Source organism: Neofelis nebulosa, chromosome 4, assembly GCF_028018385.1.
Source record: "Neofelis nebulosa isolate mNeoNeb1 chromosome 4, mNeoNeb1.pri, whole genome shotgun sequence".
Taxonomy (NCBI): domain Eukaryota; kingdom Metazoa; phylum Chordata; class Mammalia; order Carnivora; family Felidae; genus Neofelis; species Neofelis nebulosa.
The window spans coordinates 75,660,997-75,672,857 of NC_080785.1; the positions used below are offsets into that span (position 1 = coordinate 75,660,997).

General features: G+C 36.1%; 1 pseudogene; it reads left to right on the forward strand.

Annotated features, from left to right (window-relative positions):
- The first annotated feature begins 735 nt into the window (after positions 1 to 735).
- LOC131509426 (obg-like ATPase 1) lies at positions 736 to 2,385 on the forward strand (annotated as a pseudogene).
- Positions 2,386 to 11,861: the final 9,476 nt, after the last annotated feature.

Sequence of the window (11,861 nt, forward strand, 5' to 3'; positions counted from 1 at the left end):
AAACAGATATCCTTGGAGATTTTTATTCTGTAAAGTAGCAGGTCACACTACTTTACATATGACCATTTAAAAATATGACCATTTAAAAATGCTTGTCTGTGCTTATTTTCAGATGACTGCCCACATGGAAAATCCAAGAGAATCTACAAGCTATTAAAACTAATAAATGAGCTCAGAAAGTTTCCTTAATCCCAAACCAATAGTGTTCTCATATACCAGTCATGACCAATTAGAAAACGTAATTGAAATGAAAATCCTATCCACAATATCACAAAAACTAAAGGCATAAATCTATTAACTTTCAATATCAAAATAAATCCCAAAACAACACTGAGTTTAAAAAAAAAACAAACAAATTGCAGAATGGCAGATACAAGATATTTATATGATAAAATTTAACTTTTTATATAAATACAAAAAATATTGCATTTAAAGCAATTTAAATGCAAAAGTACTATATAAATATTTATGGATTAATATACAAAATGTAGTTTTCTGGTTTTACCTCTGGGTAATGCGAGAAAAGAATGGGACTGGGGAAACACAGGGATTTTACTGCTTAAGAAAATATCTGAAGCAAACATGGCAAAATGGTAAGGTATGTTGTAGGTGGATTATTATTATCCTCTCTAAAAGATCATCATTGGCCGCCACCGCCACTAGCGTGCATGCTGGTCAGCGGAAGGGCTGGGCCTGTGCTTTCTCCTCCTTCCTCCCCTCCTCTCAACTCCGTCTACCCTGCCGCTGGGACCCCGTGTCATCGCCCACACCGAGCACGATGCGCCCCAAAAAGGCAGGTGATGGAATTAAACCGCCCCCAATCATTGGAAGATTTGGAACCTCCTTGAAAATTGGTATTGTTGGATTGCCAAATGCTGGGAAATCTACCTTCTTCAATGTATTAACCAATAGTCAGGCTTCAGCAGAAAACTTCCCATTCTGCACTATTGATCCTAATGAGAGCAGAGTACCTGTGCCAGATGAAAGGTTTGACTTTCTTTGCCAGTACCACAAACCAGCAAGCAAAATTCCTGCCTTTCTAAATGTAGTGGATATTGCTGGGCTTGTGAAAGGAGCTCACAATGGGCAAGGCCTGGGAAATGCCTTTTTATCTCATATCAGTGCCTGTGATGGAATCTTTCATCTAACACGTGCTTTTGAAGATGATGATATCAGGCATGTTGAAGGAAGTGTAGATCCTATTCGAGATATAGAAATAATACACGAAGAGCTTCAGCTTAAAGATGAGGAAATGATTGGGCCCATTATAGATAAAGTAGGAAAAGTGGCTGTGAGAGGAGGAGATAAAAAATTAAAACCTGAATATGATATGATATAATGGGCAAAGTCAAATCCTGGGTTATAGATCAAAAGAAACCTGTTCTCTTCTATCATGATTGGAATGACAAAGAGATTGAAGTGTTGAATAAACACTTATTTCTGACTTCAAAACCAATGGTCTACTTGGTTAATCTTTCTGAAAAAGACTATATTAGAAAGAAAAACAAATGGTTGATAAAATTAAAGAGTGGGTGAACAAGTATGACCCAGATGCCTTGGTCATTCCTTTTAGTGGGGCCTTGAAACTCAAGTTGCAAGAATTGAGTGATGAGGAGAGACAGAAGTATCTGGAAGCGAACATGATACCAAGCGCTTTGCCAAAGATCATTAAGGCTGGGTTTGCAGCACTCCAACTAGAATACTTTTTCACTGCAGGGCCAGATGAAGTACGTGCATGGACCATCAGGAAAGGGATGAAGGCTCCTCAAGCTGCAGGAAAGATTCACACAGATTTTGAAAAAGGATTCATTATGGCTGAAATAATGAAATACGAAGATTTTAAAGAGGAAGGTTCTGAAAATGCGGTCAAGGCTGCTGGAAAGTACAGACAACAAGGCAGAAATTACATTGTCAAAGATGGAGATATTATCTTCTTCAAACTTAATATACCTCAGCAACCTAAGAAGAAATAAATTTTATTGTTCAGATAAATGTACAACTTCCAAAAAGGGATAGGATTTCTTTTAATTAAAATTTCTGAAAACTGAGGGACAAATACAGTTGGGGGATGGGAATCTTCTAAAAACAGAATTATTTTTGTTTTAAAATTAAAACACTGTGTACCTCCAATGAAATGCAAGTTCACTAAATGTGAACAAATTTGCTTTTCACGTGAATAAGACCCTAGTCCAAATTGTAGAGGCTTTTCAGGAACCATATTACTCTCATGATACTTCATTAATCCCCATCACGGATGCCAAGCCTGACACATTTGACAGTGAGGACAATGTGGCTTGCTCCTTTTTGAATCTACGGATAATTCATGTTTTACAGTACTCCAGATGTCTACACTCAATAAAACATTTGACAAAACAAAACAAAAAAAAAAGATCATAATTATTCTCTATAACTTTATCTTTCATAACAAAATGTTTTAAAATATTATTGTAACTGTGAGGAACAGAACAAAAATTTTCCTTATTGTTCCCTTATGCCAAGTGGAGAATCTGAGAATGAAATAAGAATCAGTCTAAATGTGTGCATGAATTTGTTGTTCCTAAAAACTTTACCAGCAATGTAGCCAGCAGATGAAGTTGTTATGCATGAAATAACTTGGGACCTATGTGACCAGAAATGTAAATAAACATCCATCTACGTTTCCCCTTATGGAAAAACTTCTCCCTCAAGCTTTTATAAAACAGAGGTGGCAATGTTGGTCCTGGACAAAGAGGAGAGGGAAACGTCCTGAGTCTTGGTGCCAATCTTAACCACTCATTACTTGGTGACCTTGGAGAAGTTACTTTCTTTCTCCTGTCTCCAGTTTCTTCATTTGTAAACTGTGAGTATTCCATTTCCCTTTCTCATTAGCTTGTTATGTATAGAGAATGAGGTTATATATATATATATTACTGCTTACTGCTATAAAATGTTGGAGGATTCTGTGTATATAGTTTTCACTGATTTCCAGACCGAATTTCACAGAAAGCCAAATATAGTTAAGTTGTCGGGAAGTGCAAATACAATCACTTTTTGGAGAAAAAGGGTAGAAGCTTCCTAATACTAAAGGTTCACTATCAAGAAACTGATAATTTGTAAACAGGATTTAATCCTGAGGATTATCTTTGGAAGAAAATGTACGGAAGTGTTTGTTATTTTAGTGCCTTTTCTTAACTTACCAAAGAACTTTATTTGAAGAATTTCATTCTTTTCTTATCAGACTAAGATGTTTGATAGAAATTAAGATGCCTTCAGTTATTTTTGTTGGGATAAAGGCTAACCTCTGAAATTTACTTTAATTGGAAAAAGAATGTCAACTATTTTCATATTTTTATCCGCAGATGTAGAAAGGCAATGGTTAAAAGCAATAACTCAGTAGTTCCGCTGGGTTTGAAACCAGACTTTGCCACTTACGATTGGATGCCAAATAATTTAACCTCTCTGCTTCAGTCTCTTCCTCAGTAAAATGGGGATGATGATGGTACCTACCTTTAGGCTATTGGGGTTTTAGGGAAGACAATCCTAACTCTCTCCTCAGGTGGATCTAGGTTTTGTGAGGCCTGAAGTTTATATTTTTGAAGAGACTCTTTAAGAGCAAGAACTTAACATTATTTTTAAAAAATTTTTTAATGTTTATTTATTTTTGAGATGGAGAGACAGACAGAGTGAGAGCAGGGGAGGGGCAGAGAGAGAGGGAGACACAGAATCCGAACCAGGCTCCAGACCCTGAGCTGTCAGCCCAGAGCCAGACATGTGGCTCAAACCCACAAACCTCAAGATCATGACCTAAGCCAAAGTCGGATGCTCAACTGAATGAGCCACTCAGGTACCCTAAGAATTTAACATTATATATATGAAATAAGTTATAAGGTCATAAAAGGAATCCTGAAGCTTAAGCTTTATTAGCTTCTTGGTATACCTACCTCTGCTTTCCTCCACTCTCCAGGCCAAGAACCAACAGAGAAAGTAGACACAAAAGTCACAGTTGGAGATCAAAACACAGTCAAGCAATCTATTATTTACAATTCAAAATCCAAAAAGTCCTAAAATCCAAAAGTATTTTTGTAACTCATTTAGCAGAAAAATCCAGTATCATCTGAACTCATTTGACAGTAAAATCTGATGTGATGTGATATGGTCTTAATTTATCCCACTCAGTGTGACTATTCATACCTTTTAGTACAGAAATAATAGTGTTTAATACTGGACAACTGTCCCAGAAACTATCATTGAATCATATAATCTTTCTAAAATCTGAAAATTTCTAAAGTTTGAAACCCACCCACCTGCTCCCAGGAACTTCAGATAAGAGATTGTGGACAGTGTCAGGTTTATTACTGACAAAGCTGAACTGAGGAATACATCAGAACCCCAGAAGTACAAGGGCTCTCGAGAGCAAGCTTAGTGTGCAGAGGGGCAGCGAACGCCACCTTCCTGGCCTGGAGAACAAGCCTTCCTGAGGAAGCAGCTGCAGCTGCCTTCCCTTCTCTCAAACTCACCAACTCTCCCAAACTTGTCCAGAGGAGGAAGAAGTTACTGAGGGGGCAGATTTGAGAAGCCCAAAGAATTACTCCCAAATGTTTCCCTCCCAGGGAGTCACGTGGAAACATGGGAGGCAGGAATACATGTTCCACACTAGCAGTGGGGTTATGGTGAAGATGAAATAAAACCATGACTTAAAAAGCTTAGCTTTGTTCCTGACCCCACAGGAAGCCTCAGTATCTGCTACCGTCACAGATGAATCTCCTGCACCTGAGTAATTTCCCTCTGGACTCAATCTCAGGACAATGTGGCCCTTTCCAACTCTGGTTTCTTTCTTGTGGTGTGAGGAAGCTGCTTGCAAGAGTTAGTATCACCCTCAAGAACAGCGCTGGTCCTTAAGGGATAGATTTCATTTTATCACTCTTTATCTCTTACTTTCTTTGTTTTGATTTCTTTGCTTATTTTACATTCTATGTTATCTGGCTATTTTATTTATCTTTAAACCTGAGTTTTTACTAACCACTTTAAATCCTTTTGGGAACAGGGTGAGTATAAAGATATAAACAATTTTTAAGTAATTCAAAGAACAACAGAAGTATTTGCTACTTATTCCACATAAAATAGATGAAATCAGTCAAATATGGAGGAGAAATCCAAGGATTAAGAGGTTTTGCATGACTGAAATTTGGTGAGAGAAATAACTTTCATGTCAGATATTTTTGTATCCAATTATCTTCTGGCTCCATGAACCAGAAATTTCTCGTTTTAAAGGTGTTAATGAAGTATATCATCTTATTTTATAAGAAATGTCTGATGAATCAAACTTTTTAAGAATGAAATCGGTCAATGGAGTAGAGAATAGACAGAAAGGCAGTGCTAGATCTTTAGGTGAATAAAACATAAGCTATATGAAATCATACTTAAGATAACTTACAGAGATCTATATAGAAGAGGTAATCAATGATGACATATTTTTTTACTTTTTATAATCATAAATATATGTGCACTGTACAGTGATTAAAAATAGAAATTAATACATAAGAAAACAATAAAATTTACCTAAATTCCTCAACTCCAAGATCATTAATATTTAGGTGCATATCCATCCATTTTTATTTGCATATTTTTCTTTTATTTTCTAAACAGGGATCACATTTTACTTATTATTTTACAACTTGTTTTTTCAATTAACTATAGATCCTAAATATCTTCCCAGGGTATTAAATATTCCTTTAAAATAATTGTTATAATACCTGTTCATAGTATATTAAAATAGTAGAGAACTGTATTGAGAAAAAAGTAAAATTCTGCTTATCTTACCAATATCCCATTTCAAGTATGACATAAAACTAAAATTATAAAGGGAAAATCTTACTCCATAAAAATTTAAAACTTTGCAAAGTAAAAAACAATCACAAGGCGCCTGGGTGGCTCAGTCGGTTATGTGTTGGACTCAATCTCAGCTCACGTCATGAGCTGGTGGTTTATGGGATAGAGCCCCACGTCGGGTTGTACAATGACAACATGGAGTCTGCTTGGGATCCTCTCTCTCACACTCTCTCTCTGCATCTCTCCCTCTTGTGTTCACACTCTCTCTCTCTCTCTCAAAATAAATAAATTAAAAAAAAAAGACAATCACAAAGTATAAACAATAAATGACAAACTGGGAAAAATGTTTTCAATGCAAATGACAAATAAGGGACTAATTTCCTCAATATGCAGAACCTTTTATACACACACACACACACACACACACCATGGTCAAAGATCAGTAAATTTCTAAAAATGGGATAAAGATGTGGGTTGGCATGTCATTGATAAAGAAATACAAGTGGCCAAACAAAATAAAAAATAAAAGAAAAAGAAAAAAAAGCTTTAAGAGAATGAACTGAACCTTTTATACAGAAGGTTAAAACAAAAATGGACACATTTGATAATACTCATTGTTGGGATGATGTGAAGAACCATTCTGAGTGGAAGTGTAAATTGGTGCAACCTTCTTTGAATGGTCAATTGGCAATATCAACATTCTAAATACAGACATATTTTCACTCAGTAATTTCACTACTTGGTCTTTGTCCCTTGTAATTAAATACATGAAGATATTTGTTACAGTATTGTATGAATGGCAAGTTCCCATATTAAATGAATTTAAGGAAAATAACGTATGAAACCATTCACTGGAATTACTTAGTTTAACCACTAGATGTCACAATTGTTACACAAAAATTTAGCTATAGCTAGGTAAATAGAATTTGAAGGTTGGAATAAACTTTCCATATATGTTCTTTCACTTTAAAAGAATTGGTGCTTGAAAAATATGGGAAAATATGGAATAAACTTTCCATATATGCTCCTTCACCTTAAAAGAATTGGCACCTGGGTGGCCTAGTTGGTTAAGCGACTGACCCTTGATTTAGGCTCAGGGTAGGATCTCACAGTTTGTGAGATCAGGCCCCATGTCAGGCTGCATGCTGACAGTGCAAAGCCTGCTTGGGATTCTCTCTCTCCCCCTCTCTCTCTGTCCCACCCCTGCTCATGTGCTCTCTCTCTCTCTCTCAAAATAAACTTTAAAAAATTAAATTAAATTAAATTAAAAATAATTGCAACTCTAAAACAAGAACTATTTTGTATATCACTAGGTACTTTGCAAAATAGAGTATTTCACAAAGTGATCTTCAAGTTATCTTTTAACAGAGAAATTCACACTTCAAATAATCTTACCTCTTACATGAATAATACCTAAAACTCCACTGTTGCTAATTAATTTTGAGGAATTTAAGAGTTTCCAATATTTAGCAGTGGCATATTAACTGTAAAATACCTCTGGATGGAGTGACCCCTCGAGGACTTACTGCTGATTAAAAATCCACTAGGTTGGCCCAGGAAGAGATGACGTGGGATGACAACACACTAGGAAGAGGTGGCTCTTAGTCTGGGCTTTGTGTGTCTCCTGTATTGTCCTTTAACTCACTATGACACAATTCAGTGTGATCTTACTACTGAGAAGTATGAATAGCCCAGGAAACCTAAGACCTTAAACAACATTCAGCTTATCAAAACCCATACTGTCACAGGGATTTCCTACTGTTCTTCTATGAAGTTGCATATTTTATGTTGATCTAAAATAAATAAGCACAAATATATTAGGAAACAGATGTCACTGATTTGTTTATGTACTCATAAACTAATTGCTAAGGCAAATATTAAAACCAAACCTATATTTAGTTTCTGATTAAGGAGTTCCACATATAAAAATTGCATGGAGACACAGGGCTAAATAAATGTTTGGTCTTAAAAATTTCTTCATCAAAGAAAGAAACAGGAGAGCCAAGTTGAACAGGAAAACAATCAACAGTGTCAGGTGATAACTTTTAGAAATAGCTGCTCATTAATTTAGGTTTATATCAAGTATAAAATAAAATCATAATAATGAAAAGGGCTGAGAAGGTCTTACCTTGGCAGACCAAAATGTGGCATATCAAACCTGAATATGCAGCTTTTTAACCATCTTTCATTTGAAAGGCGTTATGTTAACAAAATGATATTTGTAAGCATATTTAGCTATAGATACCAGCAAATTCCTAATACCTTCTGTTCGTGGTACATTCCACAATTTTCAAAGCAGGTTTATATACCTTATTTTATTTTCTCCTGAAGAATTACTTTTTTTGCATTCATGTAAAAAATATTAACACCCTATTTATCAACTTTCTCTAGCCTATCTATAAGTTCAACTAAATCAAATATCTTTAACCTTAGGCACTTCAGAAAGAAGAAACCAAATTTACCTATTGAGTTTGTGGACAAATTTTTTGAAGCTAGAAATGACATTAGTGCCCTGTCCCCCATCCCCCTTCCCCTGGCATCAGGGTAGAACCCACTCACAGCTCTGGCACACATCTCCTTCAGATGGATGGGGCTTACAGCTGATGAAACAGGAATGCCTCTTCATGAACCATGGCATGTTCCATATGTCCTGCCTCATTAGGACTGCATCTTTTCCCTAATGTTACTGGAAAACAGTGCAATAGTTCTAAACTGGCTAAGGGCTGGGTCCTTTTCTTTTTAAAATTTTTCTTCTATGTCACATTATTGGAGAGCTGTGCAAATACAGACCCTTCTCTCTTATAGACCAGGAGTCTTCTAAGTAGAACGCACCCATGATGATCCACTAGGGCAGGGGTCAGCAAATTCCAGCTCAGCCAAGTCTAGCCCACCACTGGTTTTTCTTTTTTTTTTTCTATTGTTTAATTAACATATATATATATTATAAATATATTATAAATATAAATATATAATAGAATTATTTATATAAATATATATTTATAAATATATTATATTTATATATTATTATATATTTATTTATATAAATATTATATAAATTTAAAATATATTAAATATATTTATATATTTATATGAATATATTATATTATATATTTATATTTATTTTATATATAATATAAAATTTACCACCTTCACCATTTTTTTTAAATTTTTTTTAACGTTTATTTTTGAGACAGAGAGAGACAGAGCATGAATGGGGGAGGGTCAGAGAGAGAGGGAGACACAGAATCTGAAACAGGCTCCAGGCTCTGAGCTGTCAGCACAGAGCCTGACGTGGGGCTCGAACTCACGGACCGCAAGATCATGACCTGAGCCAAAGTCGGACGCCCAACCGACTGAGCCACCCAGGCACCCCTCACCTTCACCATTTTTAAGTGGTTCAGTGGTACTGCATCTGGTTCAGTGGTACTGAATATATTCCTAATGTGCAACCATCACCAAGGGTTGGGTCTTTGGAGAGTCTCCATCACCCACCCCAACTCCTGTACATCAGAGCAGAGTCAACTTTTCACTGCCCCCATCCCAACACTGCTACATTACAAGTATTCTCATTCCCATATTTGCCTCTAAAATCCTAGAAGTAGAGGTAGGTCTCAAAACCATTGGCTCAATTACTTTATCTTACCTAGGAAGGATAGATTAACAACAACACACTTACGGTTATATTGTGTTTCCTTGGATTCATAATGCATTTTTGAATGAAAAATGCATTGGATACTTATTATCCAAATCCAAACATTAGCATAGACTTAGCTCTTGTTTTCTTTGGGAAGACAGCCATCTACATCTTCCATCTACAAAGGAAGATTCTGATACACAATATGATACTTTATGGCTTATGGTAACAGTAAGCCAGAACTTAAAGAAATATCCACTGGACCCTCTCAACTACCCTTTGAAATAAGACAAACGTTATTGGTCTCAACACACAGATTTGGAAACTGAGAAATAAGAATATGGAGTTCCAGATGCCTACCCAAAGTTGTGCATCTGGTAAGAAAAAGATGTAGAATTGTAGAGATCTCAGTTCTTCTGACTTCTGCTGCATCTTACTGGAAAAGGAAAAGAAAGAGATGGCTGGATCTCATATCTATGTATATCTCTTAACCACAGTCCACCAAGGTATTGAAATCACTCCCTCTCAATTTCCATATACAATTGATTCTCATCATTGGTCAATTCCATATTTGTAAATTTGCCTACTCACTAAAATTTATTTGTAACCCCCAAATCAATAATCATGGGCTTTCATGGTCATTCCTGGAAAACAGAGAGTAAAAAATTCAAATGGCCCAACTTGCACGTTCCCAGCTGAGGTCAAAAAGGGCAACACTGCCTTCCTGTTACAGCTCTCATATTATAAAGAAGTGTCTTTTTTGCAATCTTTTTAGTGCCATGTTTGTCACATTTTTGTTTTTGTTTTTTATTAGGGATTTTACCATTTAAAAGTCCCCTCAAGCATAGTGATGAAGTGCTTTCTAGTTTTCCTAAGTGCAAGAGAACTGTTATGTGCTTTATGGAGAAAACGTGTGTTAGATAAGCTTTGCTCAAGTGTGAGTTACAGTGCTGTTGGCCATGAGTTCAATATTAAGGAATCAGTGATATATTAAGTAAGGTGTTTTTAAACAGAAATACACATAAAACAAAGTTATAGAGACATTGACTGATGAAAATATTATGGCCAGAGCTTTCCAGGAACCTAAGTCTGTATTTTTCCCAGGAGTAATGGGTCATTACTCACTAATTCATTGTTCACAGTGACTTGAAAGAAAATAACTACCATTGAATTCCTGGGTAGCTCAGTCGGTTAAGTGTCTAATTTTGGCTCAGGTCATGATCTCACAGTTAGTGGGTTTGAGCCCTGCATCAGACTCTGGATTTTCTCTCCCTCTATCCCTTTGTCCCTCCCCTGCTCGTATTCTCTCTCTCAAAACAAGTGAACTTTAAAAAATATATTAAAAAACATTTCAACCTGCTCCTTCTCCACCCCCAAGACTTTATAATTCCCTTTAAAAAAAAAAGAATTCAACTACCATGAATAATGAGAATTTACTGTAGACACAATCTCTTATGTGTTGGTTTGAGGTAGATTATCTCAATCTTGTGTAATGTCAGAACCTGTCTTGGTTCCCAGTCCTCTCCCCACAGTAAGGACAACTTGAGCTGGTCAAGGTAGAACTTAAGGTTTGATTTGGGTTCAGTAAATTGGTGCTCCAGTATCACTCTTTCTTCCGAAGTAAAGAAGAAGTAAATGCACTTCCCTGATTGCAGCTATTTGGGGGCTGGCTTAAAAGATGAGGCAATTTGTTTAGTCACCTCATATGGTGACTAAATTCAAATTTATATTCCCTCCAACCAGAGAACAGGCCTGCTGCGTGCTGCTCTGATAGTGGAGACAGTAGCAAAATCCTTTGTCCCAGGCTACCAGAAAGGACACCATAATATATATATATTATATATTATGTGTGTGTGTGTATCCTATATATATATCCATATATATATATATATGTATATATATGTACATATATATACACACACACACATTTAAAAAAAATTTTTTTACCAGAAAGGACACCATAATATATATGTGTGTGTGTGTATTTATTGCTTTTTTCTTAAATTTTTAAAAAATTTTTAATGCTTATTTATTTTTGAGAGAGAGAGAGAGCACAAGTTGGAGAGAGGCAGAGAGAGAGGGAAACACAGAATATGAAGCAGGCTCCAGGCTCTGAGCTGTCAGCACAGAGCCCAACACAGGGCTTGAACTCATGAACTGTGAGATCATGACCTGAGCCGAAGTCCAACGCTTAACCGACTGAGCCACCCAGGCGCCCCTATTTCTTGATTGTATATCTAGTCACTTCCACATCTTCTGGGGGAATTGGGGACACTCACTGAATTCCTTGTTTCTGTAGTGGAATCATGAAAAACATAACTACTCTACGTGAAGTAGCTAATACTTAAGAAGACTGTTAATTTCTCTACTAAAGGCTCCAACTAAAGAAATAAGAAGGCATGAGGATCCTAGCAAAAGT